This window comes from Pteronotus mesoamericanus, unplaced genomic scaffold (genome assembly GCF_021234165.1).
Source record: "Pteronotus mesoamericanus isolate MK-2021 breed Mesoamerican mustached bat unplaced genomic scaffold, CSHL_Meso_final contig_59, whole genome shotgun sequence".
NCBI lineage: Eukaryota > Metazoa > Chordata > Mammalia > Chiroptera > Mormoopidae > Pteronotus > Pteronotus mesoamericanus.
Window position 1 is genome coordinate 4,041,387 of NW_026555206.1, and position 27,343 is coordinate 4,068,729.

At 36.7% G+C, this 27,343-nt stretch overlaps 1 protein-coding gene across 4 annotated transcripts in view; it reads left to right on the forward strand.

Moving 5' to 3' along the window:
• The first annotated feature begins 310 nt into the window (after nucleotides 1-310).
• The window catches only part of CCSER2 (coiled-coil serine rich protein 2), a 212,363-nt gene continuing 185,330 nt past the window's right edge, over nucleotides 311-27,343 (forward strand). For all 4 annotated transcript variants that reach the window (XM_054580458.1, XM_054580460.1, XM_054580459.1 and 1 more), the window contains exon 1: nucleotides 311-541. The gene's annotated coding sequence lies outside the window, so the exon portion shown is untranslated. The remainder of the gene's footprint in view (nucleotides 542-27,343) is intronic.

The window sequence follows — 27,343 nt, forward strand, 5'->3', positions numbered from 1 at the left end:
ACCTAGGTCAAACAGCACATGTTACTCCCCAAAGCCGGTTAGAGATCGGGTCAGCTTCTGGACTAAAGTCGCGGTTTAGGCGGAGCAAACACGTGAATCAGGGGGCAGAATAGCAAGGTCAGGGGAGGGGGGCGGGTCGACCTGGGGGCGGAGCCTTGGAAAGGCTGGGGAGAGGGCAGGGGCGGGGCTAGAGGTGGGCTGAGGCTTGAGTCAGGCGGCAGGGGCGGTACTAGAGAGAGTGTGTGGGCCCGCAGGGTTTGCGCCTGCGCTGTGGCGTCCGGGGCGGGGCTGCGCGCGCGCCCTTGCTAGGGCTCTGGAGGGCGGAGTCGCGGCGGGCGCCGGCTGAGGGAGGGGGCGCGGTGGCTTGGGAGTCTGACGCTCCTTCTGGCCACTGGCGCGATGTTGGCTGCTGCAGATCGGGCCCCGAGGCCCGCGGGGATGTGACAGGCGGCCCTTCCCCTTACCTACGGTTCTTGGGCCCGTAGGGCTCTGGGCGAAAAGTAGCTGGGCCAAAGCCGAGGAAGAAGGACACATCCGCAAGGTAGGAGCTGGGGTCGGGGCTGGAGCCGGGGTCGGGGCGGGACTGGGAGAGCGTCTGCGACTCCTTGGGCAGGGGGCGCGGTCCGATTGCTCGGGCCCTGGTGCTTGAGATGAGGCTTTGGCGCCCTTCGGCCTCCTGCCCTCTGGGTTGACCCTCTCGAGCCCCCAGCGAGCCTCCTGTGGGGAGACACGCGTGAAGCCGGGAGGCGGACGTTCCCCGCCCCCAGCCCACTGGCTGTGACAGGAGCGCTTGGGGCCTCCGCGGCTGGGGCTGCTGCCTTTGCCTCAGGAGAAATCAGGGCGAGGCTGAGATACCCAGTGGTTTCAGAGTCAGGATGCTCTGAGGGTTGGTAGGGGAAAGTACCGGGGTGCCCCAATGACTGTTTTTTTTTGGGGGGGGGAGGGTGGTTATTACTAGGCCACAACAAAGACACACCCTAAACACATCCTGAGATGAAACTTTGGTGAACCACACCGTTTCCATAGATCCAGGTGCTTCTCTCTCCTTTTTAGACATCTGATATTTTATAGTACAAATATATTTTATGTACCTACTTTTCTTTGTCAAAGTAAAATGAGGAATGACTTCTTTGAGGTAGTCGTTGGTGGCTAAGCTTGAGTTTGAATTTCAATAATTGCAAATTCATCTTTGTAGGCTACCCAGCCAATTAGGCATGCTGTTCCAAGACTAGGCCTTAGCACTATGGAAATTACTTGGGTAGGGACTCTTTAAGTGGTCCCAGATTGGCATATGCATTTTTCACTCTCATTGGTGAAATAAACAGAGTTTTAGGCTTCTCCAAATAACAATTTGAAAATACATCCTTTTTCTTTTTTCCTGAGCATTAAAATATAACAGGACCTATTAGTTTTGCCATTAAAAAAAATCTTCCTTTAAACTAGTCTAAAGGGATTAGTTATGAAGACAGCTCTTCTTTAACCAAAAGAATTTAAAATAAATACCCTCCTCTTGCAAAAGATAGGCACAAAACGTGTCTTATCCAAAATCAATATACAATAAAGATTTAAACATTTGTTAATGTTTTACCTGAAGTAAGTCTTCTCAGATGTTATTACTGTTTGCTTTTCTTAATTTATTATATAGATCTTTAGTGTTATCAACAAAATTGACTTCAAAAGAATCGTTAGGTTAAAAAGTCTTTAGATTAAAAAAACACATTCTTGAATCTTTTAGCAGTAGTTTTGCTTGAGTGTTGTATTAATATGCCATCGTAAGAAACTGATGGAAGCCATCCTGAGAGCATGAACTCGCCATTTAAATAAACACAGTTTATTCTACCATTCTACATCCAGACTTGCGTTTTTTTGTCTATTGCCTTGACTCAACTCCTTTGACTGTATGGTAGAAGATGGGACTTTGGTTCCACGTTTAAAAGTCCATCAGTGACTGTCCATAATCTGTATCTGATAAAAAAGTCAAAGTCCTTCACAATTCTGGTACTTGTGTATGTTTCTAATTTCATTTTCTATCATTTTGCCTGCCCTCTTCATACAAAGACTACATAGAGGTCTCTGAAAATGACATCTTCCTTTGTGGTTTTACACCGTCCTCTCAGTTGAGAATTCTTTTCTACCTAGTAAACAACTTCCTTTCAAGACCTAACCAAAGTATCACTGAATCTTGTCCAGACATCTTATCCCACTTGTCTTGACTAATCCAATTGATAGTGCATTATACTAGCATTTGTCAGTTGGTAGTTAATGATTTGTCTCCACTAGACTTTTGGGCTTCTTCAGGAAAGGGACCTTTGCACATGCTATTGTGTGGCACAGGTGCTCAAAAGCTATTTATTGAATACATTTTTGAGGAATGCTTTCAATCTTGACTATAACTTTAAGATAGGCAAATGTGTTAACTACTCCTCTCAATACCAGAAAACTTGGAAGAAATGAATGCACAAACAAGGTACTTTTAAATTTCCAAGAATGAAGTCAAAATTATTATTTCTAGTTAGGAAGGAAACCCTTGTTATGACAGAATAAATCAGTGTGTTTTTTAACACAAGAATAAAAGAGTATGACAGTAAGGATTACTACTTCTTTGATTTTAGGATTTTGAAGCAGAATAATTTGCCCGAGATCATGCGGTTATATAGAAAGAGGCATAGCTAGGATATGATCCAGGTTTTTGACCATTCATGTATTTTACCTTTGCCCCCAGTTTCCTAGCTCTAAGACTTAATAATTGTTTTACAATCTGAGTAAGAATATTGAATGGGTGATTTTAATTCTATTAAATTAATAGATTATGGAACTTGAAAGCATTAACAGATTATTGGGTTCAGCTTTTAAAATTTTACCCATTAAACAACTAAAGCCCGAAAGGACACGTTGCTTGAGGTTAGAGTCACCTGTATCCCACATGTCCTGATCTCATGCTTGTGTATTTTTCATTAGTCCATGGTGCTTTTGGGAGAAAATGAGAAAGTTCTCAATTTTCAAGAGGGAGAGCAAATCAGCTTGCACTTTCTCCCTCCTTGAATGCTTAGCCTTTGAGTGGCTAAGAAACATGATAATTCATTTGGGGATATAGGAGAAATCTAAACTTCACCATTCCATTTGGTCCGATAGTTTTTAACCTCAGCACTTGAGGCCCTGTCTCCAAGTGCCCCATAGCAAATGGCTTCTGCTCACCATATGGAGATCATACCTACAGTTATGTTTTGATGGTAAAATGAGATTTTAATATAACAAGGTTCCAGCTGGCTAATAGCATGGCTAAAATTACATGTATGGCTGCTCTGAATGTGAGAAGAGCCTATCTGATTACTCTATGTGATAGGTTTTTTGGGGAAAAAATTTATAATTGTGGTTTTATGCTTCTGAAAAATCAATTTTAAAATTTGTACTTACTGTGGTGGGCCTGATCAATTCCAACAGGCTTTTTATTTTACAAACAACTTAATGGTCAAAGAAATTTAAAAAAATATCAGACTTTCAATTTTTTTCTTAATTATTTCTCACCATATGATTTTATACGATAAAGCATAAATGTAATGTTTAATATTTGCTTTTATAGTTAATGTTTTCTTTTTGCTAAAGTTTTTATACATTTAAATTATATTATTGTGATGAGTTAAATTTCTTATTTTTAATAATTGTACATCTAATTTGCCTCCGGTTTTGCAAGTAATGAAGTTAATATGTAGCTGTCCTTCCTTTTTCTTTTCCTTTATGCTGAAGTTTTAGGAGAGGGATTACAAGGTCAGAGGGTATGAAGTTTTTTGTCACTTTTGAAAAATATTGCCAAATTGATTTCTGAAAGGTTGTATTGATTTACATTGCCTCCTGCAGTTTTGTGACAGTTTTATTATGCCTTTATAGGCTTTTGTTTATTAAAAGTTATTTAAAAATGGGTATGAGGGTACCTGTTGTCTAACATACTGTCTACAATAGAAAAGCAAATGCAGTATTTTCCTAATTTTATTTTCTCCTTTGTTGGAATTGTTTGTCCTTTGCGCATAATAAATTTACTGGGATCTTCTTAGTAATTTTTATTAGCACTTAATATCATAAATACATTAATTCCTTGAAATATGTTTCTGGTATGTTTTTGTTGTGTTTATTATTGTAGACTTTGCAGTTTTAAAAATGATTAAAATCGTTGACTTTTAAAAAAATTTCATCATTTCATCTTTTTAATTGTGAGGTCTGAGTAGTTGACTGTCCATCGTCTGATGTACACTTATTTTCTTAAATTTCTAGAATTTGTTTTGTTATTTTTATATATCTTAGCAAAATATTGCTAAGCCTGCAGTTGAGATTGAATTTAATTCATGTGGATTTTAAACTATAGAGAATCACATTTTTAAATATCTAAGTGGGTTTCCATTGATAAGGTATTATTTTTTTCCTTCCTGAATTTGAAGAGGAAACAAAACAAAACTAATGTAGTAATTTTTTAAATAAATGGATTTTTTAAAATAAATGATAGTAAATTTAGACAAACCAAAATTTTCATGAAAGCAATATTTTGGTTAATTGAAGTTTTTGTTGGTTCAGGATTAACCAGAAGGCCATTTTCGATTTAACTCTTACTGTTAATCATTCTCAAATACATGAAAGTAACACCTTGATTATGTGCTTCCTTTGGGGAGTGAGACATTCTGGATAGATGAGACATCCCAGGGTAATAGTTAATATTGATTGAGTGCTTGGTACTGTGCTGGTGTTTGGCATGAGCTTTCTTATTTCTGATAACAACCCCAAGAAAGGTAGGTTCTTTTCATGTCCCCATTTTGCAAATGGGAAAAATTAGAGAGGAAGAGTGACACTCCAAAGGTAAAATAGCCAGTAAGAAGTGAAATTGGAACTTCATCTTCCTACTTTTAAAAGGCTGTATTTGAAAAATGTATTATATAATCTTATTTTTTGTGCTAAGGATTTGAACTTTATCTGTTAGTCATTGGAATGATATTAGATGTTTCAAAGCAAGGGGAAGATATGGTATGTCTTTTAGGGAGATGGGTGATGCAACAGTGTGAAAATGTGTTAAATTGTGTTTCTGATAGACAGTGGTTGCAATAGGTCATATGAGAAATGAAGCCTGAGTTGCAAGGTGGTTCTGGAGATCAGGGGATATGATGGAAAGATATGATACTTAGTAACTGACTTACAAGAGAGTGGGAAGCTGGAGTGTTGATTTGGAAAATATCAAATGGAGTAATGAGAGATGAATGAATATGCACTCACAGCCATTTGTCGTATTTTTTTTTATAGCATTGACTATGATGTACTGTACTCAATCTAGTGACATATCTACCTCATGCACTGGATTATGTGCTTGTCAAGAACAGGACTCAGAAGAAGGCATGAGCTAATGTAGGATGAACTAATACAGGAAAAGGGCAAGAGACTGAACTGCCTGTGGGAAACACCAGAGTGGATGGAGGAAGAGGAGCTGTCAGGGAGGTGAGGTAGAGGCATCAGTGTCAGATGGGGGAGTAGTGTTAAGGAGCAGGAAGTATTAGCAAAGACGTAAACACAGAATGCCACCTCAGGCTACAAACAGTTCTGGTTGGTGTGTCCTAGATATACTAATACCAGGGGTTGTATAGAGCTAAACTGTGTTTTCCTGTGTTACACACTCAGCACCCCCTTCCTCCCTTTCTCAGTATATCCTGTTGTCCTCTACTTCTTTTAGCTTCTGACATCTGCTTGGACAGGTACTGATGTTGGGGTTTGACTCAGCCTAATAAGAACACCCAATTAGAACCCTCCTTTCTTTTTAACTGAATTGCTCAAGCAGAGTATGTTAGGTGTAATCTCTGAGTTTTCAGCTCTTATCTGCTGAGTTGATTGCTTTTGAGTGCCCTCAGTGTTATTTCTCTGACTTCAAGACTTCTAATTGGTTATTTTGAGATTTGGAGCCATTGGAAAGAAGATTCTTAAAGGCTAGGTGCATGAAATCTGATTTTTTTTTTTTTTTTTTTTTTTTTACCAGTTTACTTTTGCATGTTGATCTGTAGGTTAGTTTAAATATAGTTGGATCATCTTTGAGGATTGTTGGCTTTAACAATGCCACAGGACCATTATTCCAAATAATTGAGAATTTCTGTTCTCTTTTGTACAGGTCTATAGTTATCTAAGGTATGGGGGCTTGTTTTAAATTTCTTTGGTCAATTCCTAACTTAATTCATATGTCTGCTTTTCAAAGACATGTTCCTTAGAAAAGGAATTTCTGCTTGATTTGTTCTGCTACCAGTAACTTCAGAGCATCCTTACCCTTCACTCTCTGCCTCCTCCTTCCCAGTTTTCATCTGCCCAATCTCTCTACCTGGTTAGTACAATAAGAAGAAAAAAGAAAACAAAACAAAACGTGGGTAATTACCCCTTGCATCCCTTCCTTTCCATGGGTCACCACCCTCCTATCCCAGCTGTCCAGTTTGGCCTGGCCTCCTACCCCATGGTTTCAGTTTTGTGTGTGAGAATGGAATGCTGACTCTCTCAGGGTTTTGGTCCTTCTGTGATCTGTTTCAGTGTCTGGTATTGGTAAGTTCAGGTGACATGTTTTAGTAGATGCTTTCTATTCCCTGGCAATCCACCTCTCTTTAAAATGCAAAAGATAATCTAGGCCCTGTTCATTTTTTTTTTTTTTAAAGATTTTATTTATTTTTTAGAGAGTGGAAGAGAGGGAGAGAAACATCAATGTGTGGTTGCATTTCGCGCGCCCCCTACTGGGGACCTGACCTGCAACCCACGCATATGCCCTATACACTGACAGTCCTTTGGTTTGCAGGCCAGTGCTCAATCCACTGAGCCATACCAGCTAGGGCTAGGCCCTGTTTTTTAAAAAAAACTCATTGTCCCTTTCCTTCTTTTACTCCCTTTCCCTTTCCCTCTCCCTCTCCCTGTCTCTCCCTCTCTCTCCTCACCTTCTCCCTGTCCCTCTTTCTGTCCCTTTCCCTCCCACATTACTACCCCCATACCAAGATATCACAATCTCTGATGCCTGAACCCTGAGCCCTTAGCGAATACACTAGGGACAGTGAAGATAGGCAGACACCAAAGGTACTTTGAATTGTTGTTATCTTATTAATGATATTTGATTGCAGCCTGAGTGCTTTGGAGAAATTTGAGAGCATTCTGTGACCATTATGTCTTGGCAGCCAGTGTTAGGGTTGGGAGTTAAAATTTTTTCTGAAGATCGTAGCTTAGAAAAGCAGGAACTCTTCATAATAGCTATTTAAGTGTGTAGAATGGGTCTGGTGATATTTTGGTCAGAGTTGGTAGGTCAGCTTACAGGAAACATATTTAGGTGGTATTTCTTTACAGGAAGTGTGGAGTCAGGGATGGCCATTTTTTCCCTTATTTTTATTTTAAATTTTTTTCAAGTTTATTTTCTTCATTTTCAGGATAGTCTGGACTTGTCAACCCTTGTTTATTATTGGCTTCAGCTAGAGTTGGACACTTTGCCACTGTTGTGGCCACTCTTGCAATCAGCTTCTTTCCAGGACATGTTATACACTGTAAATGCCCTCAACACAGACTTTGAGACCAATTACTGAGTCTGGATTTTCCTTATGCATGTCATCTGTCCATTCAAGAAATATCTGCTGAGTGCTTGCTAGTAGTAGTATAGGGAGGAAAACACATTTTCTGCCCTATGAAACTTACATTCTAATGACAACATATAGGAAATAAGTAAATATGTAATATGTCTCCTATTATAGGGCTGTGGAGAAAAACGAAGCAGAATAATGTGAAAATAGCATATGAGGGGGATACCGCTGTTTTATATAAGGTGGTTAGAGAAGGCTGTAGTGATGAATGGTATTACAACAGATATGTAGAAGAAGTAATAATGTGATCTAATCTGAGCAGATTTTAGGGAGGAGAACATTTGAGGAAGATGGAATAAGAGTGCAAATGTCTTGTGGTTGAAGCATGCTTGTCCTGTTTGAAGAGTGGCAGGTGTCTCTGTGGAGGCATTGAGGGGAATGATTGGAGGAAGATGAGGTGGTGGGGGTGGGGGAGCGTGAGAGCATGGAAGAAGGGTGCATGATAGATTATATATGGCCCTGTTGGCCAGTGGGACTTTGACTTTTATCCGGAAGATGGGAAGCCATTGAAGGGTTTTGACTTGTTTTAAATAGACTTCCCAACTGCTTTTTAGAGAACGTTAGAGGCAGGGCATAAGGAGATCCTTCAGCAGGCTCCAGCAATAATCCTGGGTGGGAGAGGATGGTGATTTTAGGGAGGGACTGGGAGAAGTGCTCACCTTCTGTACACATTTTGATGGCAGAGCCAACAGATTTTAAGGGTGGATCGAATATGGGCTACGGATTTTTGCCTGAAAAAGTGGAAGAGTGGAGCTGCCATTTACTGAGATGGGGAAGCTGCAAGATAAGCAGGTTTTTAGGTGGAAATAATGAGTTCAGTTTTGGACACGTTAAGTTAGCAGTTCAAGTAGAGATACTGTCTGGACACCTGGGTATACATGAGCCTGCAGTTCAGGGCAGAGGTTTGGGCTAGAGATAATACATTTTCAGTCATTGACTTAGAGATGTGATAACTGAATAAGATAATCTAGGGAGCGAGTGTGGCTGGAGAAGTCCTAAGACTTTGCCGTGGGATGTGGGAATGTTTACAAAGAGAAGGAAAGAGAGAGGCATAGAGGGGAGAGTTAGAGCAAGAGCTAGCAAGGGATACTAAGATGCACCCAGTGAGGAATGAGGAGAATTAAGAGTGAATGGTACCACTGAAACCAAGTGAAACATTTTAGAAGGAGGAAGTGATCAGCTATGTATGATGCTGTCAGGTCAAGGACCAAAATGTGGTTGTTAGATTTAACAGTATGAAAATCATTGATAACCTTAACACGTTGTTTGTGGTGGAGAGGTGGAGATAAAACTTGATTGGAGTGTGGCTAAGAGAGAACTTTAGGGGAGGAATTGGAGGCAGAAAGTCCTTTCAAGGAGTTTGTTATAAACTGAAGCTGAGAAAAATAGGATGATAGCTGGAGGGGATGTTGAGTCAAGGATTTTTTTTTTAATGGGTGCCTTTCTAGTATATTTGTATAAATAGATAGTATTTATAGCTGATGGAACAATCTAAGAGAGAGAGAAGAAATTATAGGAACCATATTTTTGAAAAATAAGTGAAATTAACTTTATCCTAAAATGTGTACCCAAGGTCTATCATTATCATTCATATATCCTTGTATATTAACCTATTTCTTTCAAATGAAGACAATGGCTGACTGGGAGAGGTGTTAAAGAACAGTCCCTCCCCCAAGTTTGGTGAATTTTCATCAGTTCAAACTGTAGTTTTTATATGTGAGTAACAGTTTTTTTATGAATTATTAGGAAATGGGTTAACGGTTTTTGTTTTTGTTTTTCCCTCTCCTATTTTTCTCTGGTAACTTTTACCTGTTTATCGTTCTCAGCAGTTTTGCACAGTGCTTGCCCAGTGGTAGATTCTAAATTTTGATTTGGTAATCTCTGTCCATTATGGTAGTTTTACTATCAGTACTTTTTTAATAAAGAAAAAAATATATTTAAAAACATTTTAAAGTATAAATGAAGCATTTTTAAGAGGAAAATTTGATGGCCACTCTTTTTCCTTTTTTTCTAATGTACCTGACCACACTTGTACTGTAATTGCTTCTGATTATTGAGTTGCTATCTGAGATGAGTTCAGAAAATTAAGTTGAAAGCCCATATTACAGTTAGAGCACTTTATGTGCCTTTTTCTGTGGTTCATTTATGTTTGAGTAAGTAGATGTCAATATTTAGTGTTGGAGCATCATTACAGGAACTTTTTTTTGGTATTCACCGGAGGATATGTTTGTTGATTTGAGAGAGAGAGTGAGAAATCAATTGGTCGCCTCCCATAGGCATTGAATCTGCAACGTAGGTACCTGCTATGACTGGGGATTGAACCTGTTACCTTTTGGTGTATAGGGCAACACTCCAAACAACTGAGCCATCCTTCCAGGGCTCATTACAGTACCTTCTTCATCTTCTTTACTGGTCTTCCTCAAGATTTTCTTCCCTTAATCACTGACCCATGCTACTGACTTTGGATTTCTGAAACACAGATCTCATCAGGTTCTGCTGTTGCTTAAAAATCTTCTGTGGCTTCTTGTTTATGGAAGATACTTTGCCCTCTTTTTTGCTTCTTGCCCATTTCCTTGTGCTTGCTTTCTGCTTTAGGGGGTCTGGAGTGCTTCCTAGGGGGTTCTACTGCACATCTGATGTTTCTTACCATGGGATCACAGGAGAGTGATCAAATTCTTTTATCAGTGTACAGAAAGCCCTCCAGGAGCCGTGGCCCTCATCTTCTGTTATGGTTCTATCCTGACGAGAAACTCTTTTGACATCTCTGTCCTTTTGCACATACTATTCCTTTTTTCCAGAATACTATTCAACTTAGCTATCTTGTTAAATCCCTTCTTTTTAAGAGCTCAATATAGATATTTCCTTTTCTAGGGAAGCTTTTAGACATATTTTTTATCAATGATTCTTCTACCTATCCTCCATTATATTCTCTGTTCTCTGTTCCCTGTGTTCCTATAATATTTTGCAATTATTTCATTGTAGTAATTGCTATATTTTACTGTATTTGCTTCTGTGTCTAGCTCCCCTTGCCCCAGCACAAACTTATAATCACTCAGATTTTCGTTGAATGCGTGATGAAATAAAGCAAATAATTATTCAACATTGACATAGTTTTGATTTACCTATTTACCTATTTGGTTGGGCTTTTATGTCAATTTAATTTGTAAAAAATATACAAATGAACAACTCAGATAACATGTTTAAGACAGAGTTAGACCCCAAAGTATTTTAAGAAATTAATATTTTATTAAGTATTCTTATGAGCAAATAAGATTTGATTTTATTGTATGTGTATATAGCAAACCTAGTTTTGTCTAAAAGTCCAAATATTTTCCTCTGTGGTATCATTTTACTCTCTTTGGCATTTCTATTTGGATGTTGACCTTAGACACTCTTCACCCTAAACCTATCTTAAATTAATTCCTTAAATTTGATCTTGACTTCTTCATTAGTATTTTCTATATCACTATGTTATAAGATACAATACTTAGGTTTATGTACAGTATCTTTAAGTCTCACTTCTGTATCTTATGATTACTGAGTTCTATTGTAATTCAACAAATGGTGTTTCTGATTTCTTAGTACTAATGATGAAAGGCTGAAAAAGAGAGGGCCCCATTCCACAAATGATTATGATACAGTGTGATGAGTATAATAATATAGTCATAGGGGAAAATATGGGGCACCCTTGGAGTAGAAAATATCTCTTTTATGTATCCCTTAATTTTTACTTCGTTCCTGACAGACTCTTTTAGGCTCTCATTACCATGTTTAGATAATTTTAAGACTGTTTAATAGGTTGGCCTCCCTTAACTCTCGTCATTCTAGTTCATCATGGGTGCTGGTCATCAGAGTAGTTGTCTGGAAAAAAAAAAAAGAAAAAGCTACCTGTCTTTCTTTTTCCTACTCACAGAATAAAGTCCAAAATAGAATAAAATCTGGACTGCAAAGCCTTTGGCCTAGACTTTCTTTTTTGTTTTCTGCTATGTGAACTTTCCATTCCAGCAAAACTCTTCTACCTACTGTTGTAAACACACTTCACATAATTGACCTTTTTGCCTGGTTTGAGTCATACCCCCTCCCAACAGTGTTTTTACTTTTGTCTCCTCTACTTACTGAAATTGTATCTATCCTTGGTCATAGTTACGTAATTTTTAAATTATTTGTGAACTTTCTATATGGTCATGCTCATGCTTTTAATACCTTTTCTTCCTTTGTCTTTTTGACATCACTGTCTCCTATTTCTTTCCTCTTCCTTTTTTCTTTTTAACCTATTCTTTCTCAGCTGTCTTTCCTGACTCCTATCCCTTAAGGTTCATGTTTCTTGAGGTTTCAGGCTGACATCTTTTTTTTTTTTCCCTTCATTGTGCCATGCTTTCTTATTTCCATTCTGTGTTCATTTCCTTAGGCCATTTTATTGCTAAGGACTTCTAGTCCTTAGGTTGCTACATAGAATGCCTACCATATTGTCTAGTAGAAAACATCTTAGAGTATCAAATATTAAGTGCCTGATTTTCTCCAGATGGCATGTATTCATCTCATTTTCATGTCTTGATTAATGATGCTGCTAGTCACTCAGTTACCCAAATTATAAATCCAGGAGTCATCTTGATTTCTGTTCTCCTATCCCTTATTGTTTCCTCTCCATTCCCTTTACTGTTGCCTTGAGCCAGGCTATAATATCCTGAGTAGACCATTGTAAAAAGCCCCTTTAAGATAAGTCTTCTGCCTGGTTCTGTATATTCTATAGGAAATGGCATGTTGGTTATATTATGTAGGAATGCCGATGGCAGAATAGTTTCGGATGCGCCACCTTAGAATATTGTTTGAACTATAGACTAATCCATGTGTATCCATTAAAGGTCAGTTTCCTAAATATTTTTATTAGGTGACATGATTAGGAAATAATTATGGTTTTATAAGGAATTTGCTTAAGGATTAAGAGTATGATTTATAAGGATTAGAGGGAAAAAGTAAAAAAAGTGACATGGAAAATGAAGTCGGGCTGGGATAAGTGGCAGGAATGATCTTAGAGGACTTTTTTTTTAAAGAGCTAGAAAAGGAATTAAAAGTTTGAAAGTAAAGTGATACAGTACTTGGTGCTTGGTGTTCAAATACCAGGTAGGAGCAGTTAACTAGAGAAAGATCTTGAGACTGAATAGACAGAAATGAGAGCTTTAGTATTGGAATTGTAAGCTAATATATTTGAGTAGTACTTTGAAGAGATGCTATTAAGTTTCGGTTAATACCCAGGAGAGACTCCTGATACCAGTATTGTATGTTCCTGGCAGATACTGGCCTAATGTGGTAAGACTTCAGATGTGATAATATAATCACTGTATCTTTACATCATCTAATATGTTTCATGACCACAGGGTGTTTAGTATATAGAATCACTCTTTTCTGAACCCAGACATAATCATACAAGTGCTCTTAATTTCTTGAATTTTTATTTTGCTTTGCAAAGAATAGATTTTAGAATTTGTCTTCCTTGTAACATTTTAAAAAGTTCAAATTTGCACAAGAAAGTACTTTAAAATTGAGCCCCTTATATTCTAAATTACTTAACACATTTTAAAATAATTGAATTTTACCAATTGTGACTATTTTGCTAAAGTATGAAGTATATTTACATTATTGCTTTCAGATGAATTTTGGGTCTGAGGCTGGCACTAGATTCTCATTTGTAACTTAATGTTGGAAGATCTATTCAAACCTTCTGTATTATAATATTTTGAAGTTGAGAGTGGAGTGTGTGTATCATTTTAGTCTATATTGCTGTGCCTATGAACTCACCTGTGGAGATGGTGAAAAAGAAAGGAAAAAGATTCAGAGAGAGAGTTCCCAAGGTGGACCAAGGTGGGTAAGTGGCATTTTGAGCCAAAGTAGTAGCATGTGCTCTGATAAGGAGTCCCGAAAGGTCATAGTGTGATTAAGGATAGAAGGCAGGGTTCGTTGGGTAGTGGTGGGAGAGAGTAGCTGCCAAGGAATACCAGAGATAGATTTTGAAGGCCTTTGTTATCTTAGCTGAACTCGCTTGCTTTCTGTCTATGTGTCGACTGTGATTTTTACAAGTTTCAATTTCTTTAATTCTGCAAAATAAGAATAATAAAAATATCTACAATGTAGCATTGTTGTGAGATTTAAATGGTATAATCTAGGTAGCCAGCACACAAGGGCTCAATAGGTATCAGCTGCTGTTGATAGTACTATTTTATGGCACTTGTCATTTGGAGAGCCACTGAAGGATTTTAAATTGGAGTGACATGATCAGATTTATAATTTTAAATATTAACTCAGGGAAAAGTGTAAAGGATAGATTGAAGGGGAAGAAAGTGAATGTAGGGACTTTAGGACATATACTAGAATACTAGCTAGAGATGGTAAGATTCTAGATTGAGAAATGAGGCAGTGTTGGAGGAGACGGTGAATTTGAGGGTTATTACAAATTGACCTGTGTTTTGTATTTCATGAATTTGGAAGCTCTAAAGAGAACTAGGAAAATAGACAGTAAGTATGTAGACAAAGCACCCAACTGAGTAGGATACTCGTACATTGTACTCTCCTCTTCATAGTAGGAGAGTGCTGAAGAGGGTGATTAGAGTCACCTGCTTCCTATTGGCAAGTATCTGATGGCAGCTGAGCTGGACTGCCCACCGTTCCCCTGATGCGTTCCCCTGATGCGTTCCCCTGATGCGTTCCCCCCTGCATTCCCCCGATGGCAGCTGCAGCATTTGGGTAACTCTCGATGAGTCTATTGCAGTAACTTTGGGCAGCACACAGCAATAATGTGCCAACTATCAGGAAGCTCTTACCAGGGCAGGTAAGAAACAATCATAAACCACACATAGACTTGTACAGTCAGTACCAGGCATGAAACAGAGGAAAAGCTAGTTCCTAAAGGACTAGAAGGACAGCAGTGTTGCATTATGTTTGGATTTGAATCTCTCGGTTCTGCCCTTTCTGTGCCAAAAGAGGATCAGGTCCTTCTAGGGACTCACCTCAGTTTTGTTAATTTTATAAGCTGTGAAGTATTTTTTAAGCATGTGGTATTCTAACATTTGATAGTGGAACATTTTGAAGTGTTATTGTATAGTCATTTAGGGAAAAGATGCATTTCTACTTTATAGTTTTGTTTTTGGAGTACTTTATGTATATTCTCATTTAATCACATTCTCTTTGGCAAGTTTAATGGTAGCATTTGAAAAGCCCTCTCACTGTAAAATGATTAGTTTTTAATTGGTTTACTAGTGAATATTCTTACCTCATTACATAATTTTATTTAAAGAGTCTTTGAAAATAGAGAACAAAGTTCTGTCTAGAATATTATGACATATATTTTCTTGTTACTGAAGTGTTCCCTTCATTGTACTGACCAGTGGCTAGGATAGATTATATATAAATATACTTTGATTTTAAGGTTTGGATGACACTCAGGTCTCAGCCCAAGATACCATTTAACTTTTTTTTTAAACATTTAATTAATTAATTAATTTTTAGAGAGAAGAACGGGGAGAGAGGGAGAGAAACATCAATGTGTGGTTGCACCTCGCGCACCCCCTGCTGGGGATCTGGACTGCAAACCATGCATGTGCCCTGCACTGGGAATCAAACCGGCAACCCTTTGCTTCAGAGGCCAATGCTCAGTGCACTGAGCCACATCAGCTAGGGCCCTTTTCACTTTTTTCAATTATATTTTATAAAATTATAATTATTATTTAGGTAAGCACAGTTTTGGGATTTTGCATAGTGTTATTGGTATTTTCAATCCTTGTCTCCTTTGGTATGGAATTAGAGTAAGACTTCTGTGCTATGTCCAAGGTAAAACAAATAAACACACAACAAAAAGAAAACCAAAAGGAAACCTTTTAGTAAAACTGCAATCAGAACATATTTATATGTTTCAGTAACTTTTATTTATTTCTTCATTCATTCAGTTTTGTTGACTATCCTTGCTGCATGTTATGATAGTCTTTAGGAATTTAAAAACACCCAAATATGTTGTGGTCCTTCGTCTCAGGGAGTTCCAGTCTAGTAGAGAAAGTAGAATACATGTACATGTAATTTTAAAAATAAAATAATAGGATAATTGCTATACCCAGAGAGATATGAAAGCATATGGGAAGAGCACTTAATTCAGGCAGATGTAACATGAGTTTGCTAATTCTACAATTAGATTTATTGTTATATATTACATGAGAAGAGAAAATGCAAAAGCAAAGAGCTGTCATCTAGCAGCCTGTCATAGATTGGGGCATAGTAGATTCTGGGGAGCAGAGATACAGACATTATACTTCATATGAGATTGCAAATTACAGAAGCCTGTTGTTATAGTCTTTACCTTTTGTTATGCCGTCTATTTATAGAGTGATCATGTGTGCTCCTTGTCTCCCTGAAGGGGACAGTAATATGGGTAAAGGAAAAGACAAGATGGTTGGTTGATGGGAAATGCATACGATATGAGTTGAAAAAAATTCAAATTATTTAGCATGAATAAAAGAAGTCTAGGACTGACAGCTTTCTTTTTAATTTAGAAATAAGTTCATACCTGGAGAAATGTTTCAAGAATAAGAATAGTGCAAAGAATATCTGAGTAGTCTATATCCAGATTTACCTGTTGTTAATGTTTTGTGCCATTTGGTTCTCATTTGCTCTCTTGCATGAATACATATATATGCCTATACAAATGTCTGTATATGTATATATGGTCTCTCTGTGTGACACATACAAACCAAACATTTGAGAGTAAGTTGCATATTTTATGACAATTTACTCCTATATATTTCTATATGTATTTCTTAAGGATAAGGATTTTTAAAAATTGTAACCACTATACAGTATGGACTTGACTAAATTTAACACTGATACAGTAATTTAAGCTACCATTTGTATTTCAGTTTTTTCAGTTGACCAAGTTTCCTTTAAAACATTTCACCCCTTCCACAAACTGCCTTTTAAAGAGCAGAGAATAAGTCATGAGAGGTTTTGGTGGAATTTCGTATTAAAAAAAATCGTGGAAACTTAAAGTTGGAATCTCTTCGTACTCTGTCTTTCCCCTGATCTTTCCATCCCAGAAAATGGCAGCATCATTTGATTAGTTCATGCCAAATGCCTGAGAGTCATTTCTTGATTTCCATCTATCCCTTTTCTCTTTTCCTTTGCATTTAACTCATCACCAAGTGCTATAGCTTCTGTCTTCCCAACAGGTATTAAACTCTTTTGTTCCTTTCTATCCATCTACTTCAAGCTACTTAGTCCACTATTATTTCTCATCTAGGCAGGATTCTTTACTACATAGCTTCTTAACTGATTCCCCTGTGTCCATGTTTCTTTCTTTTAACTCATTTTCTGTGTAGCAGGGAGGATAATCTTTTAGAAATGAAAATCAAATCGTGTCACTCTCCTGCTTATAACCTTCAATGGCTTTTCATTGTGCCAGAGTGCTCATTGCATAGTTGGCTCCTCTTCCTTTACATCCCAACTTAAAAATGCCCTCTCTGAGAAGCCTTCTTTGATGCCCAGTCTACTATATTCTCCTGTAGCTTTTCATTGTTTTCCTTCACAGGACTCATGGTTTGTAATTTGTTTACTTGTGGGTTTTTTTTTTTTCTTTTATTTCCTGCACTAGACTATACTTACAAAATCCATAGGGGCCATGCCTGGATACCTAGCACCATTGTTAGGATTATAGCAAGTGATTATTAAATATTTGAATACATTGTTCACCCAGTATAAGAATCTTCACTATCTATGGCAAATGATTATTCAGCTTGTTTATGAATACTTTCAGAGATGGACAACTTAGTGTTTTTTGTGGTAGCCCATTACCTTGTTCAGTAATTATGATAATTTGAGAGACTTTTTTAATTTTGGGCTGAAAACTGCTGTTCTGGTTTTTCCATCCCCTGATCCTAGTTCTGCCCCTAACACCTTAAACTATTTGAAAACAACAATTGTATATTCTCTTGGTTTTGTAAATGCTTTACCTTTCATCATGTGACGTGGTTCTTCATCCTTACCCCTCTGTATATATCTGTTTTGTTAGTATAACTCTAAAAGTGGTATATGGTATATTGAAGGGTAAAGATGTTCATAATCTTTGGTTCAGTAATTTATGGTTAAATAGTTTATATTGCATGTAAGTTCAGTGTATTACATTGTAGCCATTAATATAATAAATATAATGAAAGAAATGTGGGAAATATTTATAAAATGGTGATATTTAAAAAGTAGAACATTAAGTTGTACCTAGATTGTTATTATAGCAGAGTGAATGTGTAGAGGTAGGTATGATTCAGAAAGGTACTTGAAGTAATGAGAAAGTTGTGTTAAGATGGTGGAATTATAAGAAGATTTTAAATAAAGAATATTTTATAGTTAGCTTAATAAGAAAGGAGAAAATGTAATGTTCAGAGATATTAATGTCATTCCAACCAGAGGTGAGACTTCAGTGGCCTGCATTAACTCCTCTAATTTAGATACTGTATTTCTCTTATGTAGTCTTAAGATTGCCTGTTTTGTGGCCTTATCACAATATTAACCCATTTGAACTTTTCAACTACAATTGTTAAGGTGGATCTAAGGCACAAAATTTGTTTCCCTGAGATTTAAAAGCATTTTAATTTTTTCGTAGTGATGTATCAAATTTGCAGTTTAGAAACCTGAGATAGACTGAGTGACTGAGGGATTGTCCAGGGTATTCTTTGCTGTCCAAATTATTTCTTGAAGGTATCAAAACCTCAGACTGCTAGTATTTTTCTTTTAATATTCTGTTCCAATACTGTCATTCCTACTGTCCTGAAATAGGTTAATATTTTAATGTTATTTTCAATTAAAACTAATAAGTGGTAATTATAACTGAAGTTTAGGAAGTTATTTCTGAGAAATAGCTTACTTACTAAAATGCTGTAGTTGGCATATTTAATAGCAAACTTAAAAATAAATTCATACTTTGTACAGAAAAAATCTTTAGAATTGAATTATAGTAGTGCCCAAACTTAAAGGTGTTTATATAGTACTTGGAAAGCTTTTTTTCCCTCAAAAATACTCTTTTATATTTATCAATAGAAAATAGAAAATAATATCGTTGGATATTAGTAATTAAATCCAGAAAATAAAGTTGATTGAAGTTTATTCTTTTAATTAATATGTGAAGAAAATTACATTGTATCAGATGAGTGTTAAGGAGACAGATGGATACCTAGAAAGAATGAGTGTCTTGAAAGTAAGGTTTCTGTCTTACTTTTTATCTAGTAATTTGCTGTAAGTGGTTGTTGAGTGAATTCTGAAAGAATTTCTGGGTACATACTGTGTCAGAAAAGCTGGCTTTGTGGTCAACAAACAGTAAATGACAATTCCCTTAACTTCTTTGACCTCAGTTTTGCATATGATCTGTAATCTTCCAATTCTAAAATTTTGGTTTACTAAAATACACTATATGACAGAGTGGTGTTTTCAAGGATATAGAGGTAAATAGCAGTTTTATCAATTATATCTAATTTTTAAAAATATTTTTTTTATTTATTTTTAGAGAAAGGGGAACGGAGGGAGAAAGAGAGGGAGAGAAACATCAATGTATGGTTGCCTCTTGCCTGCTCTCTACTGGGGACCTGGCCCACATCCCAGGCATGTACCCTGACTGGGAATCGAACCAGTGATCCTTTGGTTCATTCACAGGCTGGCACTCAATCCACTGGGCCACACAAGCCAGAGCTTATTAATGGTATCTAATTTTATCTTAAAAATTCTTAAAGGAAGCTATTTTTATCTGATTTATCTATTTTTCAAGGTTTATCTGTCTTCCTAAGGTACATTTTGTGGTCCATAAAATGGAATGAAAATAAACAAGAGGCCTCTTTCTCTTAAATAATAATGACAAGATTTGAAAAGACAGGAAAGAGGATAAATAATCTTTTGTGTGTGTGTGTGTGTATGAGACTGTGCTGTCCATTATGCTATTCTCTAGCCACATGGAACCATTTAAATTTAAATGAATTAAAATTAAATAAAAATAAAAATTCAGTTACTTAGTCACCCTAGCCATATGTACTGAATAGCAACATGTAGCTAGTGACCACTGTATGGGACAGGACAGATAGCATTAACATTATCTCAGAAAGTTCTATGGACAGTGCTAGAATAAGTGACTATATGGGATCGGATTATTCATGAGGATGAAGACAGACAAAATGGTGACTTGTGTAAGACTGAAGAGGCAAAATCTTGAAGGTGGGGTGAGGGAGAGGAGTTGTGTGAACAGGGCCCAAAGACATACAATTCTTTGCACTGGCCAGCAGCTATCAGTGTCTGTTCAGGTCAGCTGGTTATGGGAGAAGCACTGGGGAAGGGAGAAAAATAAGGGGAGCACTCCTCTGGATGAGTGGCAGCTAGTGTGCAAAGTTTTTTGTATATGCTATATATAAAAGTTTGTTGGTAGGGGTTTTATATTTTAAGGAATATCTATGCAGAAAAAATTTCTTGGACCCTACATAAAAATGTTTTATCCTTGTGTGTTTTAATTTTATAATGTTCAGAATATTTTACCTGCTGCACATACATATAACTGAAACTAAAGTGTCATGAAACACCCTCACTATGCATGATGTCTTTATATTTTCTATTCTGTTCTTATTGTTGAATATGCAGAAAGGATATTGACTCATTATTAAGTAGGAAGAGACTGTTTTAGGTTATTACTATAATGAATCTAATTTGCAAAAGAAAAAGTGATTCTGTGAAATGTTGCTAAATTAATTTAACAGTCCAACTGAAATTATAAAAATTACTGATGCTGTTATCACCTTAGATTCTGTATTGGTTTTTCCTATATGAGCCACTTATCAAAAACAAAAATGTTTATATAATATAATTATATTTTAGAGTATTGTTTCAGTTTTAAAAAATGTTACGGTGAAGTTTTTTACTCTGTCTCTTAAGTCCATGAATGTAACAAACCTTGTTTCTTTGGTCTGACAGGTAAGACCATTACCACACACAAATGGATTTACTTATTTCACATGAAGAGACTGAGTCTGTCACTATTTAACCGTCTTTAACCCAATTTCATCTTTCATCCATGGCTTGATTATAGAATTCAGATGAAGCCTTTTAAAGTAATCTAGAACATCTGTCCTCCTTTGCTGGCATTTTCCCTCGTGGTGGTCCATTCCACTATTTTTTCTAATTCACCACAAATAAGATAATTCATTTTCACCTTTGGACAATTTTTATTTTGATTTTTCAATTAAATCAATCAGATTTTCCACTTGCTGTTTTTCTCCTTTAAACAACCAAATGCATACATGTATTTGTATATTCTTCCAGCATCTCTCTACCTTCTATTTGTTCTTTAAAAGAGTTTTAGATTTTCCCGAACTTCCCCTGCTCCCTATTTACAAAAACTTAGTCTTCCTTTATCTATCCTTCTGTCTCATTGACAATTTTCCAGTTAACATTTTATAGCTACTTTTTTCCTTATTTGTTTCTTAACTTTTAATGATGAAGCTGACCGACTTCCAGTACACTATATCTTTCCACTTAAGATTTCTTCCTCAGACTGCTTTTCAAAACTTATCTCTGAATCACCTGAATCAGCCAGTACTTTTATGTCATCTTTCTGTGTAGAGTGTTGCTTTTCATTTTTCTTGTTGATTTCTTAGCCCCCTCTAATTTCTTTAGGGGGTGAGAAGTATCTTTGATTTAATGTCCAAAAGACTTTAATACATTTTTTGTTGTTTGCCATAGTCTTGTTTGCATTCAATGTTTCATTTTCTTGGCTTTAGGTGTGATTGCATAAGGGGTTATTTTAATATATAATTACAACTCATGCTATAATTGTTTAAAAAATGATTTTTTTCTTACTGTGATATTCTTGAAAAAACTGCAGTTTGTTAAAGTGTTGGCATACAATATGTCGTATTAGTTTCAGGTGTACAGTAATGATTCTACATTTATATACCTTACAATGAGATCGTATGTAACCTTCTGTCATTGCACAAAGCTATTACAGTATTATTGACTATATGAGGTCTGTGCAGGAAAAGTCCAGCCATTGTTACTGTAACAAGAACGGTTTGCATGCCATGGACGTAACCTGACAAGGAAAGTGGACATGGGAATGCGCACTTGTGAATAATGATGACTTCACTGTTCTAGTCAGTGGGGGCAGTAGACGCGGTTGAGTACACATGTGTACTGTGTGGCCATTGCATTCAAAATGACTAAGTGAGTAGAGCTATAGATCTGCATCAAATTTTGCATGAAGCTTAAACATTCCTCTGTGGAAACTATTCAAATGATTCAAGAGGCCACAGCTATGGGCAACTGGTGACTGGCAGCTTCATCACAACAACATGCCTGCTCATGTGTCACGTCTAGCGCAGAGTTTTTGGCAAAACATCAAATCACTCAGGTGACCCAGCCCCGCTTAAATCCTAGATTTGGTGCCCTGTGACTTCTGGCTTTTCCAAAAACTAAAATCACATTTGAAAGTAAAGAGATTTCAGACGGTCAATGAGATTGAGGAAAATACGAAAGGGCAGCTGATGGCGACTGGGAAAAAACTGTGTGAGGTCCCAAGGTGCCTACTTTCAGGGGGACTGAGGCATCATTATCCTGTGTACATTGTTTCTTATATTTTGTATCTTCTTCAGTAAATGTCACTATTTTTCATAGTACATGGCTGAGTACTTTATGAGCAGGCCTCATATTCCCTTTGTTGTACTTTCCATCCACATATTTTTTTTGTAACTGGAAGTTTGGGCCTATTATTCCCCTTCACCTTTTTCACCCATCTCCCCACCCCACCTCCCTCGGCAACCATCAGTTTGTTCTCTGTATATATGTGTCTGTTTCTGTTTTGAAAAACTGCCATTTTTATATTGTTATTTTTAGTTCTCCTGGAGACTTAACTTTTCTTCTAATTTTGCATACTTGCGTTTGGTGGCTACATATTTTTTTCTCTTATTAAATTGAGCATCCTCTTCAGCTTAATTTTCTTAATTCCCACCCTTCATATTCTTCTAAAAGTTTTCCTAAGTGTTGATTTCTTCAAAAATATATTATTCTTTGGATTTATTTCATTGAAATTGACTTTATAGTTACTTTGAGTAATTCTTAAATGTTTTCTCTTTCTATTCTGTGTAAGTTTACACTTATACAAGTAGAAACAGATTTTTGGATTTGTGCTCCATGAAGTTTTTGAATATTTTTTATTATTTAACTTAATTGTTTTTTTCCCTACCCATTGCAAAACTAAACACATTAATTATAATATTTTTCCTGCAGTTTGCCACCTCTATCTTGTCCAGCACTAGAGAAGGTACTATGAAAAGAATGGGATAGGCAATTCTATTCTGGTATTTTCATTTACAACAAAACTTGCTTGTTGTAAAAGAATAAATTGCTGTCACGATCAGCAGTTTGAAAACATAGGTATATTGAGTATAGCTTAAGAAAATGAATTGGAGAGAGGTCATATAGGGTCATGGTTAAATTTCAATCCTGGCCCTACCACTTACTAGCTGTGTGATCTTGGGGAAACTGCTTAACCCCTCTATATTTAGTTTCTTCATTTGCAAAATAAAGATTATATTTACTTCATAAAGTAGTTGTGAGAATTACATAGGTTAATATATATCAAACCCTAAGAACATTGCCGAACACATGGCAAGAGCTATAAAAGTGTTAGCTGCTATTGCTGTTTTTGCTACTACTACCACTGCTCATTCATATTGAGCACCACTGACTTGGTCAGTAGTCTTGGCTCTTTATTATTTATATGAACTTGGACAAGTTACTTAACCTCTGCAAATCTCAGTTACTTCTTTTCTGAAATGCAATAAATCACCTGTCCTATGTTGTAATGAGGTTAAGATATGATAATTCTTAGAAACTGCTTAGCACAGTGCTATGCACATACTGTTGTTGGTAAAATTAGCTGTTATCATTAAGGTCTCTCACAGTCACGTTGTTCTCTTTTGTTTTCAGCAGGGACAATTAGGTCTTTCCACCCTCTGGTCCCATAGGTAGGAGAGTTTCTTGCCCAGGTCATGGAGACACTACATAGCCTACGTTCCACAGGTGTTCCCGTCCCTTGGATATTGGCCTGAACCAACCCTCAAATATCATTCATTTGAAGACATTGATGTCTGTTATATGTCAGACTCTGTGCTAGAAGCCGAGATTTTTAAAAATGCATCTTTTAGTTAAGCTACTGAATATATAATTTTCATTACACTTATATTTTTGAAATTGTACTGCCAAAGTTCTACATGCTCTTGTTGGTTGAATTTGCTCATAACATTTTAGAAAAGTGTAGTTCCTGCCTTCTCTAGCTCCATTTTGTTGCAAGCACAATTCCCACACCCTGTAGACTCGGCCAGTCCTGACTAAGATGGGTGAGTGGGGCCTGCAATTAGTGTGGGTACTGTAGCTGAAGTGTTAATTGGTCCCAGGGCTAGAGCCCTGAGCAATGTGCCTGTCAAGCTGTCACCATTTTCTTTACCCAGCTGTAAATCAGAACCTCTGCTTTGTTTTACTGACTAGCATTCCAGGTCTCATAACAGGACTGGAAGCTTACCTTTAGCTTTTAGTCTGTTGGATCTAGCTCCAGCTATTGTTCCCACCATTTTCTTTATTTTTAACCTTCTTTTTAGTTTTCCCCCTGTATCTTTGAAATAGAAAAAGGGTAAACAAAACAAAAAACCATTGTCTTTATATCCTCTCAAGTTATTGCCTTTTTCTTTCTTGTCTTTGAAAGAAGGGCTTAATTTTCTGATTCCATTTCTTTATCTTTTTTACTGTTGAACTTGCTGTAGTCAGTTTTTTTGTGTCATATCTCGTCTCTTGAAACTGCTCTGGCAAAGGTGACTAAACTTTCAAACTACCGAGTCTAATCATTCTATTCAGTTATTAGTTTTTCTTTGCTTACCTGTGGAATCTGACACTACTGCCTCTTACCATTTTCAAATTCTCTTGCATTTCTTTTCTTTCCTCTCAAATCATACATTCTCAGCATACCCTCCCTCCCATCCCTTCCTTTCTTTCTTTCTTTTTCTCCATTCCTTAAATGTTGTTGATCCCCAGGGCAGTGTCCTTAACCTTTCTCTTTCCTTGATCTACATCCTTCCCAGGTTACCTCACCTGTTTCTGGTGGAATATTTGACCATTATCTTTGTGCTGACAATTCATAAATTATCATCTCCCATTATGACCTTGTCCTTGTGTTTCAGACTCCTTTATGGGACTTAATAAACACCCCACTTGCACCCCCTGGAGATACCTGAAATTCTGCTTGACATAAGTTTATGATCTTTCTCTAGACACGTTTGCCTTCAGTTAAAGGTTCCATCCTTTGTTTAGTCTGTCAAGCCTGGAATCCTGAAACATTTCTTCTCTTTCATCTCCAACATCTAATCAGTCAAATCAGTTATCTATTTATTCGTTAAATATTGTGCTCTTATTTTGTGCCCACTATTGTGATAAAGTTCTTTAGATTCCATATTGCTAATATTTTTTTTTGTATTTGTACCTTTTCTCTAATCTTTTTGCTATAATCCCTGCCACTTAATCTCATGTTATAACTACCTAACCTTCCTTCTTCTAGTCCATCCTCCATACTGAAATCAGAGTGACTTTACAAAACTGAGATCAAATTACTGTTTTTCAGATTAAGATCCTTTGATTTCCTAACTCTTTAATAAAGTCCAAATTTCTTAGTGTGGCACATAAGGCCTTCCATAGGCTGTGTTTTCTCCAGTGTTCTCTTTTTCCTATTGCAATTCTTTGAACCCTGTTCTGTACCCTTCTTTAATTAATAACAGTTTCCTAAACGTGCCCTGCTGGCTCTATGCTCTATGCTCTTTACTCAGGCTTAATTGCTTTTCACATTCAGTGTCTTTACTTTAATTACTATACATTACTTGAGACCCAGCTCAAGCATTGCCTCCTCTGTGAAGTCATTTATGATATCCTCTTCTTCAGTTAAGCACTTTCTTTTTTGTGCCCCCAAGCACTTTCTTTTTTGTGCTGTAGCAGTGAAAGCACTTCATTGCCCTTTCTTGTCTACATGTATTTGTATTAGGGCGCCTTATTTTATCTCTAGCCTCTAGCACAGAGCCTGGTTTGTAATAGCTTTCAACAAATGTTTGAATGAATATATTGTAAGTCATTATGTAATGAAAGCATTCCTTCCTTTCCAGATCATGAACTTCTGCAGCAGGTATTATATCTAATCTTGTTTATGTTTCAGGATCTTGTCATAGGTGCTTAATAAAAAAATATTGTGGTAATGTGAGGTGGAGTAATAAGTGAGGTAATATGCAGTGGATTAAAGCAGGGCTTCCCTGCAGAGAAAGAAGTAGAATTGTGCTGGTCCTAAGCACAATAAGATTTTTTAATATTTCATGGTCTTCATGTTTATGTTATGATCAATTGATAGATGCATCTAGCGTTAATCTTCTTTGATATTTGCCAGATCAAGCAGATTCTTAGTATCAGTACTTGGAGGATTGATTAAATGATGTTAACTAGTATGAGGATTTTTACTTTCTACAAATGTTAAAGTATGGGTGTCCTAGTTGCTAGTAAAAGTTGCAGAGTAATTATCTAAAATACTTTGTAATTAAATCAAAGAGCCAGCATTTGAAGAGCACAGTCATGTTCTCTTTTGTCCTATTTCTTTTGTAATTCAGTTTTTTTTTTATTGCCGTTTACATTCAGTATTATTTTGTATTAGTTTCAGGTGTACAGTATTATGGTTAGACAATCATATACTTTACAAAGTGGTCTCCCCAGTACTTCAAGTACCCACCCAGCACTTTACATCGTTATTACAGTAATATTGACTACATTCCCTGTGCTGTATTTTTACATTCCTATGGCTATTTTATGATTCCCAATTTGTACTTCTTAATCCCTTAATCTTTTTTACTCAGTCCCCCAAACCCTCTCCCATCTGGCAGCCATCAGTTTGTTCTCAGTATCTATGAGCCTGTTCCTATTTTGTTTGTTCATTTGTTTTCTTTCCACATATAAGTAAAATCATATGGTATTTATGTCTCTGTTTGACTTATTTTACTTAACATAATTCCCTCTAAGTCCATCTATATTTTCACAAATGATAAGATTTCATTCGTTTTTATGGCCTCGTAATATTTCATTGTGTATATGTACCACAGCTTTTTTATCCACTTGTCTATTGATGGGCACTTGGGTTGCTTCCATAGCTTGGCTATTGTAAATAACGATCAGTGAACATGGGGGTGCATATATCTTTTCAAATTAGTGTTTTGAATTTCTTTGGATAAATGCCCAGAAGTGGAATTGAGTCATAGGTAGTTCTATTTTTAATTTTTTGAGGAACCCCTCAATACTGTTTTCCGTCATGGCTGCACCAATCTGCATTCCCACAGCAGTGCATGAGGATTCCTCACTAACACATTGTTTGTGCATTTATTGATGATAGTCATTTTCTCCACATCCTCACCAACACTTGTTTTTTGTGTGTTATTGATATAGTCATTTTGACAGGTGTAAGGTGATATCTCACTGTGTTGTTTTTTTTTAAATATTTTTTTAAAAGATTTATTTTATTTTTTTAGAGAGGGAGATAGGGAGGGAGAGAAACATCAATGTATGGTTGCCCCTCAAGTGCCCCCTACTGGGGACCTGGCCCGCATCCCAGGCATGTGCCCTGACTGGGAATTGAACCAGCAATCCTT